This window comes from Hemiscyllium ocellatum, chromosome 34, assembly GCF_020745735.1.
Source record: "Hemiscyllium ocellatum isolate sHemOce1 chromosome 34, sHemOce1.pat.X.cur, whole genome shotgun sequence".
NCBI classification, from domain to species: domain Eukaryota; kingdom Metazoa; phylum Chordata; class Chondrichthyes; order Orectolobiformes; family Hemiscylliidae; genus Hemiscyllium; species Hemiscyllium ocellatum.
The window spans coordinates 6,138,336-6,165,296 of NC_083434.1; the positions used below are offsets into that span (position 1 = coordinate 6,138,336).

The 26,961-nt window shown below is 39.9% G+C and overlaps 1 long non-coding RNA gene across 2 annotated transcripts in view; it reads right to left on the minus strand.

Annotated features, from left to right (window-relative positions):
- The window catches only part of LOC132832279 (uncharacterized), a 31,644-nt gene extending 15,303 nt beyond the window's left edge, over positions 1-16,341 (minus strand). For both annotated transcript variants that reach the window (XR_009646925.1, XR_009646924.1), the window contains exon 1: positions 16,244-16,341. This is a non-coding gene — a long non-coding RNA (uncharacterized LOC132832279). The remainder of the gene's footprint in view (positions 1-16,243) is intronic.
- Positions 16,342-26,961: the final 10,620 nt, after the last annotated feature.

Consider the following 26,961-nt stretch of genomic DNA (forward strand, 5'->3'; position numbering starts at 1 on the left):
ATTAGTTTTCACAGGCTGAACTACATTTGCTTGGAGTATCTGAGAAGGGATTAACCTGTCAGCTTCAGGAGGCAAAAAAATTGTGGAAAAATAGAAGGTCAGGATTTGAATATATTATACTGCAAGGCACTAAGATTTAAAGACATGCCATACTGATTAACATTTAAATTAAATCTCTCTTGCACATATCAGTGTTTACTGATCTTGCAAATGCTGTTTATTTCTTTCCTTCCTTAAAAACAGCCAGCATACAATAATACAATTTAAGTAAGCCAATCAGCTATAAAAAGTTCAATTATATGAATTAGGAACAAGAGTTGGCCATTCAACCCCTCAAGCACCTCCTCTATCAATTAATAAGATCATGGCTGAAGTATTTTTGTTTTGAATTTAAAACTCCTGCCTAGTCCCAATAAGTCTTTATTGCCTTGCCTAATATAAATCTATTTGCCTTTGTCTTTAAAAATTCAACAACTCCAACTCTTTCGTCTTCTAAGGCAGAGTTCCAAAGCTACATAAAAATCTGAGAAAAATAATTGCTCCTCATCTTTGTCCTAAAAGTGTGACCTCTAATTATAAAGTGGCCCACAGCTTGTTCTGGATTTACACACAATATTCCATATTTTCCTTCACAGTGTCGTCAGAATTGATTTTTAGGCTTTCCAATTAGCAGAAATATGGAAGCAATGACAAAAATGACGGGCAATAATTGACTATAAAAAAGACTGCAGTCTTCACAGTAGTTCTCCCTAAAGTGACCATGAATAGCTAAAGTAAACATTGGTCCCTTAGAAGATGAAACTGTGGAATTAATACGGGGAAAAAGAAATCACAGAGGGTTTAAACAAGTATGTTGCACCTGTCTTTCTGACAGAGGAACTGAAAGCATCCTAACAATATTAGAAAAATCAAGGAGCAAAATGGAGGAAGAAATTTAATACAATAATTACCATAAGACAATAAGTAACGGGAAAACTAATGGGACTAATGGGAGTCAAGTATTTTGGGGAAAGTTAGGAAAATGGAGGTGTGGGTCATGCTCTAGTTGATTGACAAATCAGTCTCGAGGGGTCCAATGACCTGGTTTTGCTCCCATTTATTTGCAAGGTTAAAATCGCGTCATAGCCATAAGAGTGAAGGCAAAGCTGAATATTTGATAGGGTTACAGTCCTAAGTTCAACAATAGATGATATTTAATCAGGTTGTAAGTTTGCTCGCTGAGCTGTAGATTTGTTCTCAGATGTTTGATCACCATGCCAGATAACATCATCAGTGAGACTCTGGTGAAGCATTGGTGTTCTGCCCCACTTACTATTTAACTGTCTCGGTTTGTTGTGGTGGGTGATACCATTTCCGGTTCTGTTTCTGAGAGGTTAGTAAATGGGGTCCAAGTCTATATGTTTGTTCATGAAGTTCCAGTTTGAATGTCAGGCCTCTAGGAATTCCCGTGCATGTCTTTGGTTAGCCTATCCCTGGATGGATATATTGTCCCAGTCGAACTGGTGTCCCTCTTCATCTACGTGTATAGATACCAGTGATAGTTGGTCATGTCTTTTGGTAGCTAGTTGGTGCTCATGTATCTTGGTGGCTAGCTTCCTGCCCATTAGGCCAGTGTAATGTTTGCTGCAGTCCTTCCAGGGTATTTTGTGTAGGATGTTCTATTTGCTGGTTGTTGCTACGGGGTCCTTTAAATTCATCAGGAGCTATTTCAATGTGGTGATAAGTTTGTGGACTACCATGATGCCTAGGGGCTAGAGTAGTCTGGTTGTCATCTCAGAGATGTCTTTGATGTATGGTAGGGTAGCTCTAGTCTCTGGGCATATTGCGTCTTCTTGTTTAGGTCTGTGGTGCAGGACTTCATCATTTATTCGGCTGGACAATTGTGCAAGGATCATAGCAAACTGAATGTAAATCTTCGAAATTTTTTTTCCGTAATTTTATACATGGATATTGGTCTGTTAAATATAGTAACAAAGGATTAACCTTGATTGATTCACTTGGAAAAATAAGGAAAGAAGATAATCACTGCTTCTGACAGAAGCATTGCTCCCAGTGGCTTTTTAAAGTGAAATGGCTGGTTCATGTTGCAGGATCACAGATTACAATGATCCATCAGTCATTTTAGAACTGAACTGCATGAGCAATGGAAGAATGAAGTGAAGATGTGGACCTGGGTCACTTCTCTAATCAAGAAGCAGCAAGGTATGGTTTTGGCTTTATTCTCCCTGGGAAGGAGTGAAATTAGAAATAAAGTAGTATGTAACAGACCTGGATACAAAAGAGAGATTGCAGATTATAATTTGATTTATGCACAAAGTTCATAAAAAGGATGATTTGTTGGAAGCAAAGTTGATTAGGGCAATATTTGATCAATTTAAGAAGATGAACAATCAGTCCATGGAGGAATATATCATGGGGAGAGGTCATATAAAAGCTAAAGGAATTCAATCTCGAAATTCGGAGTCTGTGCAAACGTTTATGCTATTAGACTGTGCTTAAATTTCGCACATGAATTGACTTTTGTTTTTGACAGGTGTTTAATTTCATGCTAATAACTGTTTGAGAACAAATGGCTGCAGCTTTAAAAACGCTTTTAGCATGTCAATCATTTTGAGCTATGTTCACAGGACATGTTGGGAGTTCTGTAGTATAACAGAGAATAGAAAATTCTATGATTACTGACTCAAAAGTTGAATGGATGGAATTGTTGAAAGATGTTTTGATGGGCCATACCTTTAGCAGATTTCTAAATAAAAAGAAAATGCAGGATTGGGATGATAGCCAACAAAGAATAAATTCCCGAAATTCATATAGGGAATAATTAGTAGGTATTTCCAGTGTGACTCTAAATATCATTATGTCAAGAATTGACTAAGAGTTATTATTTGAAGTAACTCATGAAACACATGGTTCTGAGGGTGAATATAATAAGGATATAAGATATAATAAAAGATTGTGTCAGTGGTAAGTATGTCCATGAGTATCTTAATTGCTGATTTATTCAACTGTGCCGTTAGAAAGAGTGGCTATACTTCAGTAGTGTGTACCACAATTGGCTGAACTGTTAATTGGAAATCCTAGACAAAGCACACAAAAATAAGATCAAAGATTATGAATGTTCTGTTTTTTTTTGTTTTGGGAATGAAAATTCATTACCGTCTTTAAAAAGAATGGTTATCTTAAAAAAAAACAGCAGCATTATGTCACTTCCAAAACATCAATATAATCTAGATTTAACATTTTGTTCAATAATTTTCAATAAAGAAAGCAAAAACATGTTTGGAAATGGAGACTGATAAAACATTTAGAATCATAGAGATGTATAGCACAGAAACAGTCCAACTTCAAACCTTTGGATCGTGAGGAGGATTGTGAGATGATACAGCAGAACAGAAAAATTGCAGGTGGAGTTTATTGCAGACAAATATGAGGTGATGCATTTTGAAAGATCAAGCACAGATTAAAATTATACAGTGAATGGCAGAACCCTTAACAGCTTTGATCTGCAGAGGGATCTTGGTATGCAGGTCCACTGATCACTGAGCGTCCTCCTGAAGCAGTTGGCACATTATGGAGATGAGGGAGGCTGGACATCCTTAATTGGTATCTGTATTATCTTTGAGATGGTTGAAAAAAGTGTCAGCAAGGTCTTTAACCCAGAGTCTCATCATTCTTGTTTGCCTTCCCTGTCAATCTATATCTGCTGCTGTTCCCTCTGGAGGCAATGACATGGCTACCGGAGGATTCCATGCTTGCTGATAAAGCAGTGCCTCCAATAAATAGCAAAAATTTACAGTGTTATGTAACTGAAATTATAGATTGAAAAATTGATTGTCTGTTAAGCCTTTCATCTGTTAGAATATAGTGATAGTTTCACTTCTTTCATGTGTAAATCACAAAACCCTTTTTTAAAAAAGTTGCATTCTCGGGTTAGCTGTTAACAATGGTGATAGCTAGACAATATGTTGAAGGTGTTGGCCCTTCAACAGACAATCAATTTTTCAATGTATAATTTCAGCTACATCACACTGTAAATTTTTGCTATAAATTCTGAGCCGTCCACTATCATCTGATGAAGGGGAATTGCTCCGAAAGCTAGTGTGCTCCCAATTAAACCTGTTGGACTATAACCTAGTGTTGTGGATTTTTAACTTTGTACACCCCAGTCCAACACCGGCATCTCCAAATCATGACTTCTATAAATAATGACTGTCTCCTTCTACATTGTTTCAGGAGTTGCAGCAAGGTCTCAAGGAAGGGTCTCAAGGAGGTTCTGATAAAGGGTTAAGTCCAAAACGTTGACTCTCTTGCTCCTCAGAAGCTGCCTGACCTGCTGTGCTTTTCTCAGTGCCACACTTTATCCACTCAAGGAACTAAGTGATTGCAATCTCCATGTGAGATCCATGAGCAGATATTACCCACAGATTGTCTGAAAGTTAATGCAATTTTTTAAGGAACTCCTGAGCCCTCAATAGCTATAACAATTAAGTCTCGTGTCATGCTCTCACATTTTGTGGCATGAAGGATTCCCAAGGAGGTTGCTATCATCTCTCATAAGAAGCTCTATGATATGTGACCATGTCCAATTGTACCATGATGTAACCAAATATTTCATGTTACATGTAGGATTTTGCAAGAAAGCCATTATAATATCACCATGTTTGTAATACACCCAAAAAAGAAAGGCTCGCATCCTTGTATTCTTATATTTTCAGTGTGCAAATCTGGAAGCTGCAACGCATTGTTATGAAATGGGGACTTCAGGTTCTGCATTTAAGGGCCTTGGTCTCACTATAATTGCTTAACTGATATGACAAAGAGGCAGTTGGTGTGCATAATGAAACATTCATGATTGCTTAAGGTCATAATTTTTAATGTGCATTATTGGACAATGAATTACTGCTAATGAAGTACAAATTAAAATCAGATGGGTGACTTGAGTACTGTACTTGCTGCTCGTAGGGCCTCAAAATCCAAGATTTCTACTCTGCTCCCAAAGAAAAAAACTCGCTCTACCCACTTTGCAGACCATCACAGCCATTTTGTGCAGTTATTGCTTGTGATCTGACAGAGCAAGTTTCCAACTTTGTCTTCAACTGAGACACATAACTTCTCCTGTGATTCACAAATTTCCCTCTATTTTTCATGTTGCCTTTTTATTTGTTATCCAAATGGTCCTGATGATCTTTAAGTCTTCCTCAAATTTACTTGAACCCAGTTACATAACTAATCATTTTCCCATCTTTACGCCTGGAGCCACTGGCTTTGCAATTCCCTTGTAGAAGTCAATTATCAGGACCTGTTTGAACCTCTCTCCAGATCTCCCAATCATCCACCTTCCCCATTCACAATAAGGTTCCCATCCTATTGATCTACAATTGCCCCATTCACAGTCACCATTCCCTCACTGGCCCAACACAATGAAGCTCTTCTCCCAAATTGAGTTTTCCGCTTTCCCAAGCCCTTATAGATTTTTTCTGACAATTCAGTGTGCTTTCTGCAGTTGTAACATTAATGCAGAATAGTGCTACAGTGAAATGTCCATCCCCTGTCTGACTGATTGATTGACTGACTGTTCAGTGTTCTACCCCATTACATGATACTGTACCTGCCTCTCCACTATGCCAAAAAAGCAATTCAAGCTACAAAGGATGGTGACTTGTAATTGAGAAATAAGGATACTCTTTACAGGTAGTTCTGGGATAACGAGCATTTTGGCAGCGCGATTTGGCCATAACATCACTGAAAAATTAGGGAACGGTATTTAGAGAATGTTTACCTCTGTTGACAATAGCGCAATTTCAGCGGGTATTGATTCGCGCACTTTGTTCTGTGTATGTGCTGATTTGCAAACTGAAACCTCCACACTGTTCTGCACATGCGCTGGTCTTCTTGCCATTCTGGGCATGTGCTGGTGTCCGTGCATGTGCGGGTTCGGTGCCAATCTTCGTGCCATTCTGCGCATGCATCGAAGTCTGTGCACCATTCTGCACGTGTGCAATGTCAGCACTGAAATCTAGTTGTTCTACACATGCGTGATGTGAGCTCTGTTCTTCATGCTATACTGCGCATGTGCAATGTCAGCTGCTGCCACAGCACCTAGCTGTGAAAGATACTATATAGAAAGCACCATTCTTACATTTTTAAAATGTATTGTGTTAAATTTACTTTTGTTAATAAGGCTGTGTTCTACTTTGCACTAGACTTTTCGGTGATTTTTGAGTGATCGTGAGTGATATTTTTTCTGGGCTGGCCCAATCCCATTTTTCCCAGAGGCCCCATTATTTCTATTAAGCAATTTTCTATTAAGCGAGGTTTTGCTGAACTGCAACAATGGCATTGCAGGAGAACCACCTGTAAAAAGAAAGCAATGAGATCACATAGAGGCTGACAAACATGGATGCAGGGAAACAAGCCAAGAACATGGCTCCATGACTATACAAAAGCACTCTAAGTATACATGCAGGATGTATGTCGGTTGATCCCTGTGCTCAAAAGAACCAAGCAGTAGGATACAAGTCACAGGCGCCCTGAGTCTAAAAGGGAAGTGCTGAAAGGCTGAAGTGATGTGTGATTTAGTCCGAGAGCAGGCACAATAATATGGTGAGGCTGGTGGTTTGCCAATGCTAACTTGTATGGATGTAGGATCAGTTGCATCATGAGCAAGACATGCTGTTGTTGAGCTGTAGCCATTCTGATTTATGTGTTGGGAATTTGCACAATGAGTTTCTCAGTGGGTGAGAGTTGGAAGTGGCAGATATATCTGGCAAACACGGAAACAAGGTAGTCATAACTTAAAGTGGAAAACCATGAACGTATTTCTTGATGTTAATAAGCTGATCTTGTAATTCTCACAGTATTTTCCCAACTTTCTTATCAATGCTCATTCCATACTAAGGAGTAAAGAGTCTTGCTCACAACCAATATTTCTGTTCTGTCAAATTTTATGATTGTTTCCCATCATGCTTCAATGTAAGTAAGAAAATTTAGAACAGAAGCAAAATTCTTAAATTCCTGGAAATATTGGAAAACTGAATTGAAAGAAAAATACCCTGCACCTCAGGCTGTCTCTGCAGAGACAGAATCAGAGTTAATGGGCTGAATTTTGTGGTGATTGTCAGGTCCCAAGGTTAGGCCCATAATGGACTTTCAGGTCCACTCTTGTAATGCTGTCCAGCGCACTGGACAAAATCTGACCAGAAATGGCCTTCAAATTAGATGCCTCTGGTATCTTATTAAGCAGTCAATGTGGGTTTCTGGAAGTCCAATCAATCAGAAACCCCAGTGCAATGCCATGCCAAAAGTCCCAACAAGTTAGATGGGCACCATTGATACAAGTGAGTGAGAGTGCCTCATTATGGAGGTTCCTTCAGTTACCTGAATTAAATAAAGAGGCCTCATTTTTTTATATTTGATTATGACAATTTCCACAAAGGAGTTTCATCTGTCCACCTTCTCCCTCAACTAAGGATTCAAAAAAGCCATTAGCTTTGTCCATCCCATCCTCACCCCTTCCTCTTCCCTCCCACAAGAACGATAAGGACCCCTGGTCTTCACTCATCACTCCACCAGAGTCCACATCCAAAGGAATGTAAGTTGCCATTTTCATCACCTCCAACGGGATGCCACAACCAGAGTCATCGTCCCTTCAATCCAACCAGTCCATGCTGACCATAATCCAAAACTAAACTAGTCTCACCTGCCTGCTCCTAGTCCATATCCCTCCAAACCTTTCCTATTCATGTATGTATCCAATGTCTTTTAACATTATAATTGTATCCACATCCAACAGTTCCTTAAGGAGTTCATTCCACACGTGAAACACGCTGTCTAAAAAATTTGCTCTTCATGCCTCTCTCCTCTCACCTTAAAAATGTATCCTTTAGACTTGAAATCCCCCATCCTAGGGAAAAGACAACTACCATTATCTATATCCCTCAGTATTTTAGAAACTTCTATCAGGTCACCTCATATCCTCCTACACTCCAGTGAAAAGTGTCCCAGCCTTTCTTTATAACTCAAACTTTCCAAACACAGCAACATTCTAGTAAAACTCCTCTGAAGCCTCTCCCGCTTGATAATATCCTTCCTAATACTGAGCAAGCAGAACTGGACACAGTATTCCAGAAGAGACCTCATCAAAGAATGCTGGGTAATCCAAGATGGAGGACGGGAAAAACTTATGGCTGGAAGATCTGCGTCTTTTTTGAGGTATTTTCGGGGTTAGAGGAGATTTCCTTGAATTCCAGGAGCAGTATTTACTGTTTTATTTGCTGTTGCATTGTTTTGGAACTTTGGAGAAAAACAATCAAAATAATGGCACTTTTAAAAGGGAGAAGGACAGACAATAGGCACAGGGTCTGTAAAGGAGAGAAAGAAAGAAAGAAAGAAAGAAAGAAAGAGAGAGAGAGAGAGAGAGAGAGAAATAAAACTGACACAGCAGTGAATCTGCACAGTTACTGCCTTTGCTGTTTGAATGAAGCTCTGAACATCAGATTGCATCAAGGAAAACTTAACGAACAGCGAAATTTATAACTGATCTTGGAGGAACCTGTTTGGGAGAGGTCACAGCACAGAAACAGATACGTGCTTACTTTTAAGTGTAGCCTTGCTGTAAATCTACAGTAATGAGCAGAGTGAGTTTTTTCTTGATTGTTTATTTTATTGAGATCTGTCTCTTGATTACATTTTAAAAAGACAAGGCTGGAGCAGTGCTTTTTAGAGCAATAAGATTATGCTATTTTCTGGGTCTGTAGATTGTGAAGGAGAAAAAAATGGCCTTTAGTAGAGCGATATACTCTTCGTGTCATATGTGGGAGTTTAGAAAGAAATTACTGAGGATTATATCTGCAATATCTTTCTTTGCGAATCCTATTAGAACAAATGGATCAGTTGAAGCAATAGAGGCAATGAAGAATTTACAAGAGCAAGGGGAAGTGATGGATGTGAGTTATTGGAAAGGAGAAAAGCTGCAGATACAGAGAGATAGATGGGTTAATTCCAGGAAAGTATTCCAGTTAGGAGACATAGGCAGGTAGTGGCTATCCCCATTTCAAACAAGTATGCTGTTTTGGAAAATGTAGGGGGTGATGGACTCTCAGGGGAATGTAGCATGAACAGCCAAGTTTCTGGGATTGAGACTGGCTCAAATGTAATGAGGGGTACGTCAGATTCCAAGCAATCAATTGTGTTAGGGGACTCTCTCGTCAGAGGTACTGACAGATGTTTCTGCGACCAGCAGCAAAAAATCAGAATGGTGTGTTGCCTCCCTGGTGGCAGGATTAAGGATGTCTCAGAGAGTGTGCAGAATGATCTCAAAGGGGAGAGGGACCAGCAGGAAGTCATTGTACACATTGGAACCAATGACATAGGAAGGGAAAAGGATGAGATTCTGAAGGGAGAATATAGAAAGTTAGGCAGGAATTTAAAAAGGAGGTCTTCAAAGGTAGTAATATCTGGATTGCTTCCGTTGCTTCAAGCTAGTGAGGGTAGGAATAGGAGGATAGAGCAGATGAATGTGTGGCTGAGGAGCTGGTGCATGGGAGAAGAGTTCACATTTTTGGATCATTGGAATCTCTTCTGGGGTAGAAGTGACCAATGCAAGAAGGGTGGATTGCTACTGAATTGGAAGGGGACTAATATACTGGCAGGGAGATTTGTTGAGCTGCTCGGGAGGATTTAAACTAGTAAGGTGGGTGGGGGAATGGGTTGGAGGAACCAGGGAAATAGTGAGGAAAGAGATCAAACTGAGACTGGTACAGTTGAGAAAAGAAGTGAGACAAACAGTCAGGGCAGGTAGGGACAAAGCAGGGAACAAGGTAGGACTGATAAATTAAACTGATAAATTTGGGTGGCACAGTGGCTCAATGGTTAGCACTGCTGCCTCACAGCGCCAAGGTCCCAGGTTCAATTCCTACCTCAGTAATGATGTGTATGGAGTTTGCATATTCTCCATGTCTGTGTGGGTTTCCTCCGGGTGCTCTGGCTTCCTTCCACGATCCAAAGATGCGCAGGTCAGGTGAATTGGCCAGGTTAAATTGCCCATAGTGTTAGTCAGGGGTAAATACAGGGTAGGGGAATAAGTCTGACTGCGTTACTCTTTGGAGGGTCGTTGTTGACTTGTTGGGCTGAAGGGCCTGTTTCCATACTGTAGGGAATCTAATCTAAACTTCAATGCATGAGGCCTAACAGATGAACTCAGGGCATGGTTAGGAACATGGGACTGGGATATCATAGCAATTACAGAAACGTGACTCAGGAATGGACAGGACTAACAGCTTAATGTTCCAGGATACAAATGCTATAGAAAGGGAGACATGAGATGAGGAGGCGTGGCGTTTTTGATAAGGGATAGCATTACAGCTGTACTGAGGGAGGATATTCCTGGAAATACATTCAGGAAGTTATTTGGGTGGAACTGAAAAATAAGAAAGGGATGATCACCTTATTAGGATTGTATTATAGAGCCCTAATAGTCAGCAGTAAATTCAGAGGCAAATTTGTAAGGAGATCTCAGTTACCTGTAAGAATAATAGGGTGGTTATGGTACGGGATTTTAACTTTCCAAACATTGACTGGGACAGCCATAGTGTTAAGGGTTTAGATGGAGAGGAATTTGTTAAGTGTGTACAAGAACATTTTCTGATCGGTATGTGGATGTACCTATTGGAGAAGGTGCAAAACTTGACCTACTCTTGGGAAATAAGGCAGGGCAGATGACTGAGGTAACTGTGGGGGAGCACTTTGGGGCCAGCAACCATAATTCTATTAGTTTTAACATAGTGATAGTAAAGGATAAACTGGATCCATAAGTTGAAGTTCTAAATTGGAGGAAGGCTAATTTTGATGGTATTAGGTAAGAATTTTCAAAAGCTGATTGGGAGCAGATGTTCATATGTAAGGGATGGATGGAAAATGGGAAGCATTCAGAAATGAGATAATGAGAATCCAGAGACAGTATATTCCTGTTAGGGTGAAAGAAAAGGCTGGTAGGTATAGGGAATGCTAGATGACGTCAGAAATTGAGGGTTTGGTAAAGAAAATGAAGGAAGCATATGTCAGGTATAGACAGAATAAACCGAATGAACCCTTATAAAAGTAAAAAGGCAGTAGGAGTATACTTAAAGGGGAAATCAGGAATACGAAAAGGGGAAATGAGATAGCTTTGGCAAATAGGGTTAAGGTGAATCCAAAGTGATTTTACAAATACATTAAGGACAAGAGTAACTAGGGAGAGAATAAGGCCCCTCACAGATCAGCAAGGCAGCTTTTGAGTGGAGCCGCAGGAGAGGGGGGAGATACTAAATGGGTATTTTGCATCAGTGTTTACTGTGAAGAAGGACATGGAAGATATAGAATGTAGGGAAATAGATGGTGACATCTTGAAAAATGTCCATATTACAGAGATGGTGGTGCTGGATGTCTTGAAATGCATACAGGTGGATAAATCCCCAGGACCTTATCAGGTGTGCCCTAGAACTCTGTGGGAAACTGGGCCCCTCGCTGAGATATTTGTATCATCGATAGTCACAAGTGAAGTGCAGGAAGACTGGAGGTTGACTAACATGGTGCCACTATTTAAGAAAAGTGGTAAGGGCAAGGGAACTATAGACCAGTGAGCTTGACTTCGATGGTGGGCAGGTTGTTGGAGGAAATCCTGAGGGACAGGATTTACATGCATTTGGAAAGGCAAGGACTGATTATTAGGGATAGTCAACATGGCTTTATGCGTGGGAAATCATGTCTCACGAACTTGACTGACTTTTTTGAAGAAGTAACAAAGAGGAGTGATGAGGGCAGAGTAATGGACGTTATCTATATGGACTTCAATAAGGCGTTTGACAAGATTCCTCATGAGAGACTGGTTAGCAAAGTTAGATCTCATGGAATACAGGGAGAACTAGCCATTTGGATACAGAACTGACTCGAAGATAGAAGACAGAAGGTGGTGCTGGAGGGTTGCTTTTTCAGACTGGAGGCCTGTGACCAGTGGCCACAAGTATCAGTGCTGAGTCCACACTACTTTTTATCCTTTATATGAATAATTTGGATATGAATATGGGGGTATAGTTAGTAAGTTTACAGGTGACACCAAAATTGGAGGTGTCGTAGACAGCAAAGAAGGTTACCTCAGACTACAAAAGGATTCTGATCAGATGGGCCAATGGACTGATGAGTGGCAGATGGAGTTTAATTTAGATAAATGCGAGGTGCTGCATTTTGGGAAAGCAAATAAGAGCAGGACTTATACATTTAATGGTAAGGTCCTAGGGAGTGTTACTCAACAGTGGAGTACAGGTTCATAGCTCCTTGAAAGTAGAGTTGCAGGTAGATAGGAGAGTGAAGAAGGTGTTTGGTATGCTTTTTTTTACTAGTCAGAATATTGAGTATATTGAGTATAGAAATTGGGAGGATATGTTGTGGCTGTACAGGACATTGGTTAGGCCCCATTTGGAATATTGTGTGCAATTCTGGTTTCCTTCCTATCGGAAGGATATTGTAAAGCATGAAAGGGTTCAGAAAAGATCTGAAAGGATGTTGCCAGGGTTGGAGGATTTGAGCTATAGGGAGAGACTGAATAGGTTGGGGTTGTTTTCCCTGGAGTGTCAGAGGCTGAGGGATGACCTTATAGAGATTCCTAAAATCATGAGGGACATGGTTAGGGTAAATAGACAAAGTATTTTCCCTGGGGTAGGGAGAATCCAGAAATAGACAGCATAGATTTATGGTGAGAGGGGAAAGATATAAAAGGGACCCAAGGGGCAATGTTTACATAGAGAGGGTGGTGCATGTATAGAATGAGCTGTCAGAGGAAGTAGTGGTAGCTGGTACAATTGCAGCATTTAAAAGGCACCTGGATGGGTATATAAATAGGAGGGGTTTAGAAGGATAAGGGCCAAGTGCTGGCAAATGGGACTAGATCAGGTTGGGGTTTCTGGTCGGCATAGACGAGTTAGACCGAAGGGTCTGTTTCCGTGCTGTATATCTCTATGACTCTCTGAACAACATCCTGTACAACCTCAACATGACTTTCCAACTCCTATACTCAAACGACTGAGCAATGAAGGCAAACATGCCAAACACCTTTTTAGCCACCCTGCACCTAGGTGTCTCTGTTCTACAACACTCCACAAGGCCCTGTCACTAATTGTACAAAGAGAAAATGAGGACTGCAGATGCTGGAGATCAGAGTCAAAACGTGTGGTGCTGGAAAAGCAAAGCTGGTCAGCAGCATCTGAGGAGCAGGAGAGTTGATGAGCTCTTCATCAGGAATGTAAGTGGTGGGGTCAAGGTAGCTGGGAGATAAATGAGAAGGGGGTAGAGCTGGGGGGGAAGGTAGCTGGGAATGCAATAGGTAGGAGGAGACAGGGCACCAACTAGTGGAACACCCTTGTTTGTTGTCTCAAAATGCAATACTTGGCATTTCTCCAGAGAGAACTCCATCTGCCATTTTTCAGCCCGTTGACCCATTTGATCAAGATCACCTTGTAATCTTAGAAAGTCTTTTTCATTATTTACTATGCCACCAATTTTGGTGTTGCCCACAAAACTACTAACCATGCCTTCTACATTCTCATCCAAATCATTTGTATAAATGACAAACAAAAGAGGACTCAGAAATGATCCCTGCAGGACACCGCTGGTGACAAGCCTCCAGTCCCAAAAGCAACCCTCCACCAACACTCTGTGTCCTATGGTTAAGCCAATTATGTAACCCATCGGCAAGCTCACCTTGAATCAGTCTACAATGTGGAAGTTTGTCGAAGGCTTTACTAAAATCCAAATAAACAACGTCTGCCATCATCAATCTTTTTGGCAACTTCCTCAAAAAGCTCAATCAAGTTTGTGAGACACAATTTTCCTCCCACAAAATCATGCTGACTATCCTTAATCAATTTTTCCCTCTTTAAATGTCCATAAATCATATCTTTTATAATCATCTCCCACTATTTACCCACAACCGAAGTCAAACTCACAAATCTGTAGTTTCCCAGTTTCTCTTTATAATCTTTCTTAAACAAAAGGTACAACGTTGGCCACCCTCCAGAGATCAGGCATCTCACCTTTGGTAATCATAGATTATGCAAATATTTTTGCAAGGAGCCTCGCAATTTCTTCCCTTTGTTCCCACTGGAATTGTTCTGGAATACTTCGATCAAGTCCCGGAGATTTATCCACCTTTATATCATCAAACCTCCTGAACTTCCTCTTCTGCAGTGTCAACTGTTTTTTAAACATCAACATTTATTTCTCTGCATTCTCTTGATTCCCATTTACGGGCGGCACGATGGCACAGTGGTTAGCACTGCTGCCTCACAGCGCCAGAGACCTGGATTCAATTCCCGCCTCAGGCAACGGTCTGTGTGGAGTTTGCACATTCTCCCCGTGTCTGCGTGGGTTTCCTCCGGGTGCTCCAGTTTCCTCCCACAATCCAAAAATAAAATGTGCAGGTCAGGTGATTTGGAAATGCTAAATTGCCCGTACTGTTAAGTGAAGTGGGTGGGTGGCGGGTTGGTGTGGACTTGTTGGGCCGAAGGGCCTGTTTCTACACTGTAGGTAATCTAATCTCTTTTTCTACAATAAAACCTAATCCAATATATTCATTTAGAATTTCTCTCATCTCCTGGGGTTCAACACAAAGACGACCTCGATCTTTAAGAGGCCCTATCTGCTTTTGAGTTATCCTCTTGCTCTTAATGTCTTTGTAGAATCTCTTTGGATTATCTTTAACCTTATTGGTCAATTCTATTTCATATCCACTCTTTGCCTTCCTGATTTCTTTCTTAAGAATGCCCCTACACTCCTTATATTGATTCAATTGAACCATAAGACCATAAGTTGTCTCTTTCTAAAATAAAATTCTTTTTTATTCTTCACTAGAACCTCAATATCTTTATTCATCCATTGTTCCTTAATCTTATTAGCCTTACCCTTCACTCTAACAGGAACATAATGCCTCTGACCTCTCGTCATCACACTCTCGCAAGCTTCCCACTCGTCACACGTCCTTTTACCTGCGAACAGTCTACTCCAATCAACGTTTGAAAGTTCTTGTCCCATACCATTAAATTTTGCCTTACTCCAATTAAAAACTAACTGTTACGGAAGGCTGATCCTTTTCCATGACCATTTTGAAACTGCAATTAGTTCTCCGATAATGCCGTAGTTGCATTCCAGCAAAACCTCACTTAATGGAAAGTCGCTTAATATAAGTAATGGGGCCTATAGAAAAGTGGGGTTGGGACAGCCCAGCAAGAAACATCACTCATGATCACTCAAGGTCTAACATAAAGTATAGCACAGCTTGAATGTAGGTATAAATTATATTTCTCAACAAAACAAAAGTAAACTTAACATTGTACATTTAAAAAATTATGTTAATACAGGGACAGGGGGTCGCCATGGTGCGTTAGGTAGACGCCTTCATTCCTGTTAAGTGAGCTATATTACATATTCTCTTCTTAGGCTCAAGTGTTTTAAATATCTAGCTTCTCTTCCAGTGTTATAGCCTTTCTTCTGCAATCACCACCTGCAATTGTATCACCAGGACACTTCTTGCTAACATTCTTGGCACTATGCCCCTCCATTTGTTTTTATAAAAGAGATAATCTTGGAGTAGTGTAACTTTCACAGGAAGCTGCTCAATGTATCTGTCTCAGAAAGTTGCTCTCTGTACAGTACCTCTCAGAGAAAGCTGTTCTGTCTACAGCTGACATTGGCACATGCGCAGAACGAAGCATGTGAAATGATTGCCTCTGGAATCATGCTACTGCCAACAGAGGTAAGCGTTCTCAAACTCCCACTCCTTAATGCCTCAGCGACATTGTAAGTAAATTGCACTGCGAGAACACGTGTTATCCGAGAACTAATTGTAATAGAATTATAATCGCTTGACGCAAAGTGTTCCCCCACTTTTACTTCAGTCACATGCCCTACCCTATTGCCATAAGAAGGTCTAGCTTTGCTCCTTCTTTAGTAGGAGCATGAACATATTGACAAAGCCAATTTTCTTGAACATTTGACAATTTCTTCATATCCAAACGTCTAACACTATGGTAGCCCCAGTTAATGTTCGGAAAATTAAAATCCCCCATTATTACAACCTTATTATGCTTACACATATCTGAGATCTCCCTACATATTTTTTTCTCAATTTTCCACTCATTATTGGTGGGCTTATACTGAAGATCTGGACCTGCGGGGCTGAGTCTCTCTGTTCTGTGGTCGGTCAATAAGCACTCACAATCAGTCTGATTCTTTAAGACTTCATTCTTTATTTCTTCATATGGCCGGGTACAGAGCATCAGATGCAGAGGTTGTATATTTCCATATTCCTCGGAGGAGCTGCACACATGGCTTAAAACAAAGACATTTTTATACTTTTCTTCAAGAAGGGTACAGGCTATGATTGCATAGTACATTCAAATAATTACCAATCAATACATGATACTGCTTTATTTGACGGTTACTTGGTCCAATGATATTTCCTGGGAACCAACTTTATTTTCCAACACTTAGGCCACCCTTATCTCACTAACTGAGCCAATGTACCTGCCTCTGAAGGACAGTTAGGATGGCTAGTTGAGTTATTTCCATGCTTTAAAAGGCACATTGTCTGCTGATCTCTCTATTGAAGCAGATTGTGGTTAATCACTTATGCAGCTATCGCAGAATTAGCAGTTAGTAACTTAAAAACCATTTTATGCAGCTTTACAGAATTGTCAGTTTGAGCCTAGAAGCCATTTTGTCATGTTATTTGCATCGAGAAGCCATCTTCTTGCCACCTGAGTTATCAAGAGCATCTGTTAAGTGGTTGCCCCTGACAACAACTAGTCACCTCAGCCTGTATTCAGGTTTCAGATCCTCCATAGTACAATCCTAACAAGGTGATCTTTCTTTTCTTATTTCTAATTTCTACCTTTATATTTTCATTGGACAATTTTTCAGAAATATCTTCTCTAGTTACAACAGTAATGCATTCCTTAATCAAAAACACCACCCTCCCTCCTCTCTTGCTTCCTTTTCTATCCTTCTTATAGCATCTAAAACCTGGAACATTAAGCTGTCTGTCTTGTCCATCTCTCAGCCAAGCTTTTGTAATTGTAATGACACCCTAATTCCATGTTCTTAAACATGCCATGAGCCTATCAGCCTTACCTGTAAGATGCCTTGCATTGAAATAAATGCAATTTAGTTCTTCAGAGTTACTACACAATCTGACTCTGTCTGGTCTTTCTTTTCTAATTAATGTGCTCTCTTCACATTCAGAACCTTTCCCATCAATCTTTCCATTCATACTGCTATTTAGAATTCCTCCACTCGTTTTCTCTATCAGTATAAAGTCTTCCTTAATGGAATGGATAAATCTCCCTGCTAAGATATTGGTCCCTTTCCAGTTTAGGCAATACCTATCCTTTTTGTACAGGTCTTTTTTATCCAAATTGAAAAGATGTTCCAATTGTCCAAAAACCTGAATCCCTGAACAATACATGAGCCCTTCAGCCACTGAATTATCTCCTTTATCTTTTGTTCCTTACTTTGTTTGAGTTTGACATTGAGAGTAAACCAGAGATTATGACTTTTAAGGTTTTTTTTTAACCTTCTACCTAACCTCTTAAATTCACTCTGTCCTGCTTTAATCGCTGTCCTAAACATGTCATTCCTACCAATGTGTACAATAATTTCTGGCTTCGCAATCTCACTTTAACAATTTGCTTGAAACATTTAGAGAAATCCTTAATCCTAGCACCAGGAAAGCAACAACCCATCCTAAATTTACACTCACTGCCACAGAATTTCTTGTTTAACCCCCTGACAGGAGAATTCCCTATAACAATAATTCTATTAATTTTGTCAAACGCTGCCTAACATAAGAATTATTCCAAGTGTCCAATAACTGACTACCCTTTCCATTTTTTTCAGAGAGACTATCCCCTTCAACATATCCAAAAACTGAATATCAATTTGATGGAATAGGCACTGAAGACTTTTGAACTATTGTCTTATTTTTACTGACAGTCATCCGTCCGTCTGACTGATCGTGTTATGTAATATCCTTTCTAAATCTATTAGCCATCTCACTCTGTACTTCATATATGCTCTTAATAACACTAAGCCAAAAAAAAAAACTTTCAATAACACCTGATATATAAAATAAACCAACTTTCATTACTTACAAAAACTGATGTTAAAATGGAAAAAATTAAAACATATGTATAAAACATATGAAACTTAAATAAAATTCACTTGCCTGTTTAGTTGAACATAAAATGAGTCCTCTCAATAAATCTCTTGAAGAAAGAATATCTTCTCCACAGCCAACCATGTGGAGCACTCTCCGAGACAAAAACACGACTCCTTATTTTTAAAAAATCTATTTGGCTTTCCAAAAAAAACTTTTGCAATGTAAAAAAAACCCTTCAAAATGTGTAGCATTTTTAACCTCTAAATTTATAATAAAAAAAACTCAGCTGTTCACTTTAGACCTTGAAAAGCTTGTTTAAAAAGAATTCTGTTTCAAATGAAGTTGCAACCCCTCCCACCTTTATCAGCATTCTACAGGGATCACTCTCTTTGGAACACTCTGGTCTACTCCTCCTCCATTCCCAGTATCTTACAACAATTCCACAGCACCTGCCCTTGCAATTTCAGAAGGTGTAACCCTTTTCACTATCCGAGGCCCCAGACATACTTCGCAGGTGAATCAGCAATTTTCTGACACTTCTTAGATCCAAGCTGGGGGTTTGGTGCAGGGAAAGAACACATAGCATTCTAATGAAAACTGAACTGTAATAAAATTAAGGGAAAAGAAAAACTCTGTTATGGACAGGAAAGGAGAACAATTAAAATAATTCAGTTTACCTCTCCCATTTGTAACACTATTAAGGATTCAAATTATGAAGACAGTATTGATATTATATAGCATATGACATTCAGCAAAAACCATAAGTGTCAGACAGTAATTAACCATCAGGGACAGAGAAAGAAAGGGGAATATATTTCCTTGTTTCTGATCCAAGCAAGGACAGACATTGAGCAATTATTAAGAATTCTTCAAAAAGGTTAAGTAGAGATAGAACAACATATTAATTAACTGCTACTACTTGGTTGAATGCTATCAGGTATTTATGTGACTACCTAATTACTATTATGTAGAAACATATCAATTCTTTTGACATGATCACGAGGAAAGTGTTCCAAAAATAATGTCATATTGTCAAGCATGATTCATGGTAATAGTCTTCTGCCTTAATAACACACAGGAATCAAAATAATCATTAATATTGCATGTTATGCGTTTATAATATGTAATAATTGGCTTGGTGCTAATTGGTTTGCTAAGGTCTTGCTGGCATTCAATTAAAAACAATTTGCAAATACTGTTCTAACATTCAAGTCTCCATCAGATTAACAATAACTGTAGGGCCATTGTGAAGACAATATCAGACTATTGGTAGAAGTGATTAGACATGGATATTTTGAAAACAAATCAGCAATTTCAAACGACATAGCAGCATATATAAATTAATAATTTCATTGAGATGTTAGAGGAGAAGAAAGAGCAGTATTCAAGGAAGTACAATTATACAATCATAAGAGGATGTCCAGATCATTGCTATCTTAAACCACAGGCATCAACTTAATATTGCCCTGACACTGAGGTATCTGTGAACCTAATGTTTGAAGGTAATAGCAAGCTGTAATAAATAGATTCTTCAATTCCCCTGTCTAAACTCTTATGAAATTGGAGGTAACATAAACATTGCTATATCAGGTAAAGACGCACTGCTAGAAGCAAAACACACATCATAGTAAGCAGCCATGGAAAAGGATTTAGACATTCAGAATTGTAAGTTTCTGTGAGTATAGAAGACACAATTGGTTTATTTTAGATGAAAATCTAACTTGTTTCAAGCTCGAGGAATTTTCCCAAAAGTGAAATTGCAAGGAGCAGCCAAGCTGCAGGCTTCAGACCTATGTGGAGGAAGTAAATACTCTATTTCTCACTCATTCCCCTGTATAAAAAAATGAAAAGACAACTTGTGGATCCAATTTTTCTTTCCAAAAAGCTACAGCAGTTTAATACATTTCACAGCACAACTGCTTTCATTAAAGAAAATGCTGCTAGAAAACATTTTAAAAATATATTCTACACCAAGCAAACTTTGCCTGTGCAAAGATATATTTCCACCATTTTGTCTTGCCAATTTGGCACAAAAACAAAGTCCCTGTAACTTAATTTTTCTGCTTTTGGCATGTGCACCACCTAGAGTCTGAAACTTGCAAATGCATGTCCATAATTTTTAAAATGATAAGCTTGTACTTTAGATTACTTACAGTGTGGAAACAGGCCCGTCGGCCCAACAAGTCCACACCGAGCCACTGAAGCGCAACCCACCCAGACCCATTTCCCTACATTTACCCCTTCACCTAACACTACGGGCAATTTTAGCATGGTTAAAGCACAGCAGGTTAGGCAGCATCCAAGGAACAAGAAATTCGACGTTTCGTGAAGGGCTTATGCCCGAAACGTCGAATTTCCTGTTCCTTGGATGCTGCCTAACCTGCTGTGCTTTAACCAGCAACACATTTTCAGCTGTGATCTCCAGACCTCATTTTTTACCCCAATTTTAGCATGGCCAATTCATCTGACCTGCACATTTTTGGACTGTGGGAGGAAACCGGAGCATCCGGAGGAAACTCACGCAGACACGGGGAGAATGTGCAAACTCCACACAGTCAGTCACCGGAGGTGAGAATTGAACCCGGGTCTCTGGTGCTGTGAAGCAGCAGTGCTAACCACTGTGCCACCGTGCCGATTAACTTCTCAAGTTAATTGGAGCAGATTTTAAGAGCTGGACAATTGTAATGCCAACATTGGCCAGAGTTCTGTATGGGCTCTCTATGGAATCACCATTATAGCAAAATCCAAAGGAATTTCCTGGAAAATAGAATTTTCAATCCGATCAATTCCTCAATGTCTGGACCCCTCCAAAAGTCTCCATAAAATATCTGAGACTTCAGATGATTCCGACAAAAATAAATAAAATAGCTAGTCAGGAAGAGTTAGACTTTTAAATTCATAATCTAACTGACCCATACCCTGACCTTTCACACTGTCGCAGGATGCAACACACCCACGCTGTCACCAGACTAGATCCCCTCCTCACTACTACTGTCAGATCGAATTCTCTGCCGAACCTGACACCAAACATCTTCCCTGTTGTAACCATGGATGCAACCCTTCACGTCTACTCCCTCACTCTGCCATTGCACCTGACCCCATACCATGCCACTGAAACCCCCCCCCCCCACTTTGCTCACCCAAAGCCTATCATCAGACCCAACTCAAACTGAATCCCCTCTCACTGAACCTGATCACATAGCTGTGCCTCCAACCTTGACCGGAACCTTCCCCCCTATCTCCTTCCCTCATTCCTCCCATTTGGGCCTGGCCTGATCTCCCTGCTGCTGCATCAAAACTCCCAGACACAACACCCAGCCTTCTCAACCTATCGTCAGATCTAATTTTTCCAGCCCATTCCAACCAACCCTAAACATTTACCTGCCCCCTTGCCACTTTGCACCTTGGCAGACTACATATACACCATATCCTATTTATCTCACACCCTCACATGTCACTTAGCTTATATACTTACCCCTTGACAGTAGCTGTCAGTTGACTAATGAAAAAAAGGTGCTTAGTTTCCCTTCCTCTGCTGATTTTATGCTATGAAAGAACCGTCAGAATCTAAATACATCTCTGCATTTCTGAGAGATACCAAGCAGAATCTCCTCTCAGAAATGCAGAGCTCCCTTTTTCCACATCAAATAAAATCCAGAATGGCAATTTTTGTTAGATTGCCACTCTGTGGAAAATCTGGCCCAAAACTTTTGAAGGGTGTATGGTCAGGAAAGGAACAGCAAGTGGCAACAATAGAGGAAATCCCACGCAAAAAATGAGAAACAAAAAGAGAGAGAAGCAAAATACAAGGAATAAGCAGTAACACTGCACAGTTCTCTACTTGTGAAACAAAAAAAGTTGATAAAAAATTGCAAAGTAAACACTATGTTATGGACTGGGCAGCAAGTGATACCGTTACTGAATTGCGACTGTGTAAATAACATATACATTTTATATATTAAGTAATAAGTGATTCCAAGAAAAGACATCTGAAAATCTGATTTGCCATTGGCAGGGAAAAGCTTCAGAGAATCAATAAAATTAATCATTTCTCCATGGACTATCAGAAGGATCCAGAAATGATCTGTGAAGTTCTCGAAGACAGCTCAAGGTAAGAATTAACTTTAGGATCAATTGGTTACAGTCAAATCATCAATTTAACCATCACCCCATGGCATTCAATGCCATTACCATAACTGAAACCCCCACTACCTTGTGGTTATCATTGACCAGAAACTCAACTGAACTGGCCATATAAATATTGTGGCTACAAGAGCAGGTCAGGGGTTAGGAATCCTGCAGTAACACATCTCCACAAAACCTGTCCAACATCTTTAAAGCACAAGCAGTGTGACAGAAATATCTCATTTGCCTGGATCTATGCAACCCTCAACAACAAACAAAATGTTTGAATAGCATCTAGGGCAAAACAGCCTACTTGATTAGCACCATATCTATAAACATTTATCTTTCCATGACCAACTGTAAGTAGCAACATGTACCTTTTACAAAATGCACTTTAGAAATTCACCATAGATCCTTAAGATAGCATCTTGCATTTCCACAATCATATCACTGAGAAAGACAAGCAAATCAGATGCATAGGAATACCATTGCCTTCAAGTTCTCCTCTAAGTGACTCACCATCTTGTTTAGTAATATATCCCCAATGCCACTATGTAAAGATCCTAGAATTCCCTCCCTAATGACATAAACCAAATGGTCTGCAGCAGTTCAAGAAAACTGCTCACCACCATCTTTTTAACAGGCTGGAAACTATTTGAAGTAACTATCACTACTCACACAGCAGTAAGAAAGACAGATGGGCTATTTAAAAAATGTTAACTATCCTTGGGAACTGAACCCCATAACTACATGCACTTGGCCATGCAAACTCCAGTTTTAACTGCAATGATGTTGATCAATCGAAAAACATATCATTGAATAAATATCATTTATAAGTCAATATTCACACTGATGCATGGCTACCAATGAGTGATCAAAGGAGACCAAAGGGAAAGAGGAAATAAACAGATTAACTATCACTAAAAAAAAAGTACTTGGGAAACTAATGGGACTAAAAGTCGATAAGTTCCCTGGATCTGATACATTACATCTTTCAATATAAAGGAAGTACCAATAGAAACAGTGCTTGCACTGTTAGCAGTCTTCCAAGAATCCTTAGATTCTGGAAAAGTCCCAGAGGATTGAAAAAAATGTTAATGCAACACCCTTATTCAAAAAGGGAGGGAGGCATAAAGCAGGCAACTATTAGTTTTGAAAAGTAAATTGGTGCTAATGCCCAACCTCCTACAAGATTTCACATGGGGAATGGACCTAAACACCCTTAAGGTGTTATACTCTTGGTACAGATATTGTTAATCAATATCTGTTCAAACATGTTATGACACGCCGTTGAAACAAATGGAACCTATTGGACCAGAAATCAGGATAGTACTATTGCATATTTTAAACTAATTACTATTAAAAACATGACATGAAATTGGATCTGACTCTTGCTTGCCCCAAAACAATGGCTGAAGCGATTCAGCCGATGTTGAAGAGTTATTGAACTCAAAACATTAAGTCTGCTGTCTCTACCAGACCTACTGAGTTTCTCCAGCAATTTCAGTTTTTGTTTCATATCAGCTAGAACTGTTACAGTCATGAAATTTAAATCCAAACTCCTATAAGAGCTGGAGTCTAAGCCTAGCACTTTAGACCACTCAGCCACACTACCTTAGTACAAAGACTGAAATTTAATCCAACCTGTGTTTTTTTTTGTAAAATCTTAGATTGAACCAGGAATCTTTAGATTTTCTAGTCTAAAATTATACAAACTGAGCTACATTAACTATACTCTTGCTATGTAATAAACCTATAGAATTAAATTTAACCAATGCCAGTGAGAGAGGGTCATGTCGTTTTGTGGCTAGTTGATGTTCATATATGCTGATGGCTAGTTTTCTGCCTGTTTGCTCAATACAGTGTTGTTACAGTTCTTGCACAATATTTTGTAAATGACATTAGTTTTACTTGTTGGCTGTACAGGGTCTTTCAAGTTCATTAGCTGCTGTTTTAGTGTGTTGGTGGGTTTGTGGGCTACCATGATGCCAAAGGGTCTGAGTAGTAGGAGCCTGAAGGTTACTTTTTGACCATTTGATTCCTTGCAAAATCTTCAGGGCCAAGTAAATATTTCGTCAATGAAGTTGTGAAATCCAGTTTCTCATTAAATAATCCTTTATTCATTATTACTGAGGTTCATTACAAGTAGGATTATAAATAAGTTTCATAAAAATATGAATCACATTACAGCTACTGCAAACTCTAAATTACAATGTTCTAAAATTGACTTCAAAGACAATGGACTGGAATATCATATTCAAAGCAATCAAATAACTACACAGCAAACCAATCAGAGATTTTAATTTAATCTTAGATAGTTAATTAGAAAAACAACACTGCGATCTCCAATACTTCCCATCACAAAGTCTAACTCTGTCCCTTCCCTCCCTAAATTACAGGACTGAATCTTACTTGGTTAAGTCTGAGTTGCTTCAAGTTTTTTGGGGGGATTTCTGCCCCAAGGTCTGGTATGTTTTCGGCTCTATCTTCTCAAACTCACAATACTAACTATCTACTCCATCCTTATGGAGTCAGTCACGTTTGATTCCAGTCTTAGAACATGTCATTCCCAGAAAAACATTCAGCAGGTGTCTGCCGTAAGACCAGCATCCCTTGTGATTGTATTACCTTTAAAACGCCATTGTGCACCCAGATGAGCACTGGCATTCCGAATCTATCCTGCCTGATCAAAGATGTTTGCAGAAGGTGTTGGAGAAAGGAATAATGGCACCCTGATTCTCTGACAAGGATCCTGGTCAAGGAGGTAGTGCAAATGAGAGGAATTCACTCCCTGGAAGACCAGCACAGAAGCCATGTCAATAGACCTTGGCAGTCTGGTCCAAAGTTACCAGGTCAATACCATCTTCTCAGTGTGGGGAATAGTTGGCATTGCTAGAGGAAGGTCAATGACCTTCTTAATTGTATCAGGGTACAGGCCCACTCTTTTCTCTGCAATCTCACACTCACTCTGTTTCTACTACTGCACCAAACTTGAACAAAGACACAGGTTCTGCCATTCCCACTATTACCAGCATCATCATCCTGCTCGCCCACTGTCATCACCCACAATCTCAAACCCACCTCAACTCGCACACACTCCACACAGATTATTCACTCCCTCAGAACACCTAACCCTTTTCTCATGAACTAGGAGTAACAGCTATGCTTAGCATTTTCTTCTCACTAAACTACTCCCTTTCTCTATCTTTCTAACTACAGGAAGAGACAGCCTATAACCCAAGCAGGGAGACCCATTCAAGGTGAAGCTTAGCATTAGACTCCTCACACCAAAATGGATCTGGGCTTGATTCCACCATCGCTCGACTGTCTATGTGAAGTTTGCACATTCTCCCGGTGTCTGCACAGGTTCCCTCTGGGTACTCTGGTTTCCTCCCAAAGATGTGCAGATTAGATGGATTGTTTTGCTAGATTGCCCCACAGTTTGCAGGCTAGGAGGATTAACTATGGAATGCTCTTTTGAGGAACAGTGCAGACACATTAGGCTGAATGACCTCTATCTGCATTGAAGTGATGCTATAATTCTATATGGAGAAAATCCTGGACCTCACCGCCACTCAGGTCACTCTAGAGGTGGCCAGGCTCACCATCTCCAACCTGTTGCACTCTTCTGACCCTAGGATGTTCATACTGAGGAGGGTTAACTTGCACCTGCAAGAGAATGTTGAGCATATCGGCCCATCCAGGCACAATATTCCCATGGCCACCTGACCAAACTTTCAGGGTCAATGACCTCTACTGCCATGCAGTCTCCTTCCAATGCAGCTGCGGAACCAAGAGTGCTTTAATACATAATAGGAAGAAGACAAAGAAAACTTATTGAGAGCACTTTGGTGCCACAGGTGACAATGCATTTATGTTATTTTGCACTTTTGTTTTGTAAATGGCACTGCTTTTGCTTTACTGCTGGTTGTTTGTCTCTTTATGTCGCATCATTGTTCGACATGAAGCATAACTTCATGGCCACAAATGACGTCCCATTGTTGGATATCTGTGACGAGAGCCTAATGCATCATCTGGAAGCAATAGGAACAATGTATATAGAGGACAATTGATACTGCAGACATCTTTAGCCCTTATCCCAAAACATCCCTCTGGTTTCCTGGCTTCTGGATCCCAAACCATTGGTGTGAATGAGATGGTCAGCGATGTCTCAGGCAGGGAGGAGCAAAATAAACATGGGTAATGCATTAGGATGGCAAAGGATGATGGCACTGGTCTATATTGAGCTTGCGCATAATGCTCTTTCCCTTCAAAAGCACTAACTTCATTGAGCCCTCAGTCCCTTCCTCACAAATCAAGTCACTTGCTTTGTACCATTGTAGTTGCAGCCATTTTCTTTGGTTTCCAGCTCAATCTGACGTTTGTGTGTCAGTGAGCCCTTAAAATACAAATGCTCTTGCTGGTAGCCCTTCCTGTAAACACCACAGGCTTTGCAGCTCCCCAGGTCCCTTTCCAACTTAATGAAATATATAAGCCTGCACTTGCCCACTTTTCACCCTCGCCTCTAAGATAGGAGGTGACCATTCCAAGTGAGGTCATTCACTGTTTTACCTCCCTTCCTTTGAAGCCAGGGTGCTGTTGACTGTGAATGAAATCGTTTCCCACATGATCCCTTTCCCATCTATGCTATT